The sequence below is a fragment of the Phoca vitulina genome, unplaced genomic scaffold (assembly GCF_004348235.1).
Source record: "Phoca vitulina isolate PV1807 unplaced genomic scaffold, GSC_HSeal_1.0 scaffold3, whole genome shotgun sequence".
Taxonomy (NCBI): Eukaryota; Metazoa; Chordata; class Mammalia; order Carnivora; family Phocidae; genus Phoca; species Phoca vitulina.
In genome coordinates this window covers 61,904,830-61,912,031 of record NW_022589706.1, presented here as the reverse complement: position 1 = coordinate 61,912,031, position 7,202 = coordinate 61,904,830, and positions in this window count along the sequence as shown.

Here is a 7,202-nt window from a genome sequence, read left to right as displayed (position 1 = left end):
TTAGAAAACAAAATTCAACTGAGTCTATTTTAAAGATCTTATTGGCTTTATTCAATGATTCATGAATCAGGCGACATCCAATCTAACAGATTGAAAGGAGCCCCAAGGAGCTATACATAATGAAAGACTCTTATAGACAGAAGGGAGCAGGAACAAGGAAGTTACACTAGGTAAAAAGAGAAAAAGTGGGTTAGTTACTGCAAGGTCTTTCTGTAGGGGCATGGCAGGGGTCTCTCAGGCAGATTACCTAACTAGTGCTGATCATGTGATTCCTAACTAACTGGTTTAAGATTCCAACTCTGGGAGAGCTGAAACTGTGATTAAGTCTAGGTTTAGTGACAGGGGACTTAGCATAAGCGACTCCATTTGGGGCCTACTGTCTTGTTTTTAACACACCATATGTAAATTTTACCTAAAAACAAAGAGAACCATAAACAAATATTGAACTCTCAGTAATAATGATGCATGTTGGGGCGCCTGGGTGGCTCAGTCGGTTAAGCATCTGCCTTTGGCTCAGGTCATGATCCCAGGGTCCTGGGAATGAGCCCCACATCAGGCTCCCTGCTGAGGAGCCTGCTTCTCTCTCTGCCTGCCACTCCCCCAGCTTGTGCTCTTTCTCTCTCTCTCTCTCTGTGTCAAATAAATAAATAAATAAATATTAAAAAAAAATAATGATGCATGTTGAAGTCTTTAAGAGTAAAGTATACAGTCTGCATTTTACATTGCACTATCAAAAAAAAAAAAAAAGATTATGGGCAGGGGCCCCTGGGTGGCACAGTGCGTTAAGTGGCTGACTCTTGGTTTGGGCTCAGGTTGTGATCTCAGGGTCCTGAGATCAAACCCCGAGTCAGGCTCAGCACTCAGCACTCTGTCCCTCTCCCTCTATCCCCTCCCCCTATGTTCTATCTCTCTCTCTCTCTCTCAAATAAATAAATATACCTTTTAAAAAAAAAGATTATGGGTGAAGAATTTAAATAGACATTCTCCGAAGAAAATATACAAATGGCCAAAAAAGAACAGGAAGAGATGCTTAGCATCATTTATCATTAGGGAAATGCAAATCAAAACCACAAGAAAATATCACTTCACATCTACAAGACTATAATCAAAAAGACAGAAAATAACAAGTGTTCAAAGGGATGTGGAAACATTGGAACCCTCAGACATTGTTTGTGGGAATGTAATATATTATAGTCACTGTGGAAAACAGTTTGGCAATTCTTCAAAATATTAAACATAGAGTTGTTATACGACTCATCAATTCCACTCCTACTCTCGAGAATTGAAAAACATATATCCACACAAAAATTTGCATTGGTGTTCACAGGAGCATTAGACACAATAACCAAGAATGGAAACAACACAAATGTCTATCAACTGACAAAGGGATAATACATGTGGTATGTCCATACAATGGAATATTATTCGGCCATGAAAAGGAGTAAAGTGAGTAAGGAGTAAAGGAGTAAGGGAGTAAAAGGAGTAAAGCCACAACATGGAAGAACCTTGGAAATAGTGTGTTAAGTGAAAGAAGACAGACACATATTGTATGATTTCTTTTGTATGAAATGTCCAAAATGGCCAAATCCATGGAGACAGAAGGTAGATGGTGATTTAGAGTGACTGGTGAATGGGGTAATGAAAATGTTCTGGAATTAGTGGTGGTGGTTGAACAATCTTGTGAACATACAAAAAACTACTGAATTGTGCACTTTAAAAGGGGGAACTTATGAGAATTATATCCCAATTAAAAAATAAGATTGATGGAGGGACGGTTAGATGGATAGACATATGTAGAACAAACATAGCAAAATGTTCATTGCAGCATTTAGATGGTGGTTATATGGGTATTCACTGTATAATTCTTTCAACTTTTCTATGTATCTGCAAATTTTATAATAAAATGATAGAAAAATTATGAATAGTTAACAACTTTTAAGATTATTCTACCAATATGTAACAAAGACCTTTTTTTAAAAAAATAAAAAGCAAAATACAAACAGATGATAGGTGAGAGATAGATGATAGATGCCATAAACCTTTGACCCAGCAAGTCTGGTTCAGCAACTTAATTTAAGGAAATAATCATACCTTAGCTGAAAAAACAAAGTGTATGGGAAGAAGTTTCCCAAAGTGTTGTTTATCATAACAAAACATTTGTAAACAAACTAAATAGACACTGTGACAGAAATGAATCTCAAAGCACAAATTAAGGTGTGTACTACATGTAAAACTTTACATTTCCTACAACAATTTTTATTTTGAGCCCATTCCATAGAAGGGGTAGATGCAATCTCAGTCAATTAAGACTTTTCCCTCGTCTATATGGTTAGATCTGAGCTCTGGGGTGCATGCAGGGAGCAGGCAGGGGATGGGCAGGACTGGTCCTCCAGGCATCTGCCCACCCTGATATCGGCTGGAACATCTATTGGTCCATCTGCCCCTTGGCTATCTGCAAGCTCTTTCTGCCAATCGTAGCTTCATTATTTTGAAATACTTATTGTGAAAAAGTTTATTATATCTAAAAGTCCTTTCACTTTATCAGGAAATTCCAGCATTATCTTTGCCACCAGAGAAAAAGAATTGCTGTGAGATTCTTTGAATACAATTACAACTGTTTAAAAAAATAGAAAATTGCTGGAGCACCTGGGAGGCTCAGTCAGTTAGGCAGACGACTCTTGATTCCAGCTTAGGTCATGATCTCAGGGTCCTGGAATCAAGCTCCTTGATGGACTCCATGCTCAGCTGAGAATCTGCTTGAAGATTCTCTCTCCCTCTGCCCCTCCCCCACCAAAATAAATAAATAAATCTTTAAAAAAATTGAAAATTGCTTATGATCTACTTGTGTGAGCAAAATCTGATCAAGAATTTGGGGATAGAGGGATGGGCAAAATGGGTGAAGGGGAGTGGGAGGTACAGGCTTCCAGGTAGGGAATGAATAAGTCACAGGGATAAAAAGTTCAGCAGAGGGAATATCTGTAATAGAGTTGTGTGGTGACAGATGGTAGCTACACTTGCGGTGAGCCCAGCATGACATACAGTGTTGTCAAATCACCACGTTGTACATCTGAAACTAATGGAACGTTGAGTGTCAACTATATTTCAATTTAAAAAAAAGAGTTTGAAGAGATTATCATCTAAAATTTTTGATCAAGACGGTGATCAGCCATTTGAAACACAACTGTGGATACTAAAAAGTTTTGTTCATGAAATCAGACTCCAGTCTTTTGTTAAAAAAATGGAAGAGACAATATTTAGAAGTTATTTAGCAAACATATGCTCTGTATTTATTTTTCTTATCATAATTATATAACATATAAAATGGAAAGCATTTTTCACCAAGGCTGTATATAGATTTCTTCCAAAGCACTAGCTTCCCCCAGAGTGCCCTGCAAATGCTGTAATTGTTTATGTATGTCAAGATGCGCAGAAGGTTGGGAAACTGCACTAGGATGAAATGTTACCTCTCATGCACCTCATACAATCTCCTTCATGGATTTAGCTTTGGGCTTTTGGAAATGAAAGCTTTTTTTTCTTTCCCCTGACTTTTCACCCCCACCCCCAACCCTGGCAATGAGCCTGGCTGACTACTTGTTCAAAAGGGAAGACTAACTAGAAAGAAAAAAAGAACATAGAGAGGTTGGTAAAAGGATGCAACTTTGCAGCTATAAGATGTGAAACATGGTGACTATAGTCAATAATGCTGTGTTGTAAAATTGAAATTTGCTTAGAAAGTAGACTTTAAATGTTCACACACATGCACACAAAGATAAATATGTGAGGTGATGGATGTGTTAATTAACTAGATGGGGAAATTTTTTCACAATGTATACATATATCAAAAAATCACATTGTACACCTTAAACGTCTTACAATTTTATTTATCACTATACCTCAATCATGCTGAAATTAAAAACCAATTTTTAAGGACATAGAGCAATATCTATAAAACAATGGTTCTTAAAATGTGGTCCACAGTCCATGAAAAGTCCAGACATCCTTGCAAGGTCAAAATTCTGTCCATAATAATACATAATAATTTCCATTTTCATTCTCTCATAAGAGTACAGAGCAGTTTTCTAGAAGCTACATATGTAATGTCATAACGGATTGATTACAGAAGTTGATATGAGAATCTAGCTGTCTTCTATTAAGTTAGATATAAAAGAGATTTACAGAAATGTAAAACAATGCCACACTTCATACTAGTTTTCTAGTTTTAGAAAATATAGCTAGGGCGCCTGGGTGGCTCAGTCAGTTGGGCATCCAATTCTTGGTTTCTGCTCAGGTCATGATCTCAGGGTCGTGAGAGCGAGCCCCACATCAGGCTCTGCCCTGGGTGTGGAGCCTGCTTGGGATTCTCCCTCTCCCTCTCTCCTCCGTGCTCACTCTCTCTTTCTAAAAAAAAAAAGGAAAGAAAATGTAGCTATTTTTCATAAAAATTATATTTATATTAATATGAAATGAGTTCATTATAGTTATTTTTAAATGAATTAATAAATAATTTATCAGGTTTTTTAACGATTTTATTTATTTGAGAGAGAGAGCACATGAGCAGGGGGGTGGGCAGAGGGAACAGCAGGCTGAGCAGAGAGCCCGATGTGGGGCTCAATCTCACGACCCTGAGATCATGACCTGAGCCAAAGACAGACACTTAACCTACTGAACCACCCAGGTGCCCTAATTTATCAGTTTTAATATCTAGTACATTAAATATCACAGATGTAATGCACAAAAAGTTCTTTGATAATCTCGGTAATTTTGAATTGCATAAAGGGGGGTGCCTGGGTGGCTCAGTCGTTAAGTGTCTGTCTTCGGCTGGGGTCATGGTCCCGGGGTCCTGGGATGGAGCCCCACATCAGGCTCCCTGCTCAGCGGGAGGCCTGCTTCTCCCTCTCCCACTCCCCCGGCTTGTGGTCCCTCTCCCGCTGACTCTGTCAAAAAATAAATAAAATCTTTTTAAAAAAAATTGCATAAAGGGGTCCCGAGACCAAAAACTTTGAGAACGACCGCCAAAGTTTTATTTTGCCATACATCTAATATGGTGAAAAACTCTGCAGCCATTGAAATGGTGCATGAAAACATATTTACTAAATGGGTATGATCCCATATTTAATTAAAATTGTGTGTGTGTGTGTGTGTGTACCCATAAGTAAACTGTATGGAAGGATGCATATCAGTTAATGCTAATTGTTTCTAGGTGGTAAGATTGTGGAGATATTTATTTTCTTCTCTATTCCTTTTCTATATGTAGTAGCTAAAATTTTTTTAGTGTGGTAAAAAAGATCACATAAAATTCACCATTTCAACTGTCTTCAAGTGTACAGTCCAGTAGTGCTAAGTATATTCACATTGTTGTGAACTCGATTTCCAGAACTTTTCCATCTTTTTTTTTTTAAAGATTTTATTTATTTATTTGACAGAGAGAGACACAGCGAGAGAAGGAACACAAGCAGGGGGAGTGAGAGAGGGAAAAGCAGGCTTCCCGCGGAGCAGGGAGCCCGATGCGGGGCTCGATGCGGGGCTCGATGCGGGGCTCGATCCCAGGACCCCAGGGACCACGACCCGAGCCAAAGGCAGACGCTTAACGACTGAGCCACCCAGGCGCCCCTGGAACTTTTCCATCTTGCAAGTCTGGAGCTGACCCATTAAACCACTCCCCATCCCCCATTTGCCCCAGCCCCTGGCAACGACCATTCTACTTCCTATCTCTATAAATTTGACTCATGTAGGAACCTCATGTAAGTGGGATCATACAGCTATTTCACTTGTCTTGCAAGGTTCATCTATGCTGTAGCATGTGATGGGATTTCCTTCCTTTTTAAGACTCAACAATATTCCATTGTAAGTATATAATATGTTTATTTTATGTTCACCCATCGATAGACATTTGAGTTGCTTCTAGATACACTAATTTTTAACAAAGTACACGAATTCATTTTACAAGCAGAAATAAGACAAAGCCATTTCCATTTTGGGAAAAGACAACACATGCTTCCTCATGACACGCAGGTAACAGAGATGTCACGAGCATCACTTCCCTATTGCTCTGCTGCAAAAATTTTTACTCATGGGCAGTCTTACTTCGCCCATACCTGTACTGAGTTTATGTTGAAGCAAATCCCAAACACCATATCAGTGCACCCACGAACACTTCAGCCTGTAGCTCTAAAAGATAAGGAATCTTGAAAAATAGCCACAATGCCATTATTCCGCCTTAAGAAAGTTAACAATAACTGGTTTGATACCATTAACTATCCAGGGGATATCCATATTTCCCCAATTCCTTCATAATTTTTAAATAAAGTTTATTTGTCCAAGTGGAATTATAATAAGGTTATTTCTAACATTTTTGAATAGATTCTTTAATATGAGTTTTTCCTTCAGAAATAAATACACATTTGGGCTGCTTACATCTGAAGAACATCACATCAAAGAAAGATTTGTCTCTATTAGCACACCTAACAATTTCCCACCTGCTCACAAATGAAGGGACTTAATGAGACCCATGTTTCTCACCCATAGTATTTTCCGTTTTCTATTCCTTTTTTTTTTTTTTTTTTTTTTAAAGATTTTATTTATTTGACAGAGAGAGGCACAGTGAGAGAGGGAACACAAGCAGGGGGAGTGGGAGAGGGAGAAGCAGGCTTCCCGCGGAGCAGGGAGCCCGATGCGGGGCTCGATCCCAGGACCCTGGGATCATGACCTGAGCCGAAGGCAGATGCTTAACGACTGAGCCACCCAGGCGCCCCTCGTTTTCTATTCCTATTATGAACTAATGACAAAGTCTAATGCAATATTCAATAATCACACAATCATGCCTGAACCGACTATTCAATAAAAGTTGTAGAAGCAATTGCCTTCCCAACTCATTGACCAGTCAACAGGACTTCAGCTGCGGTCTCGATGCAAACAGCAGCCATTATAAGGCCTCAGTCCCTCCCACTAAATCGCTTCCACTGCACGGACTATTTCCTACATACCCCACCTTCCTTATTAACTCCTTATCTGGAGCCAACAAAGCAGGAAATACTTTCATCCCACTTCATAGCTCTTCTTTCTTTTTCTTTTTTATGTTTTTAATTTTAATTCCAGTATAGATAACAGACAGTATCATATTAGTTTCAGGTGTACAATATAGTGATTCAACAATCCTATACATTACTCGGTGCTCATCAAGATTAGTGTACTCTTAATCCCCT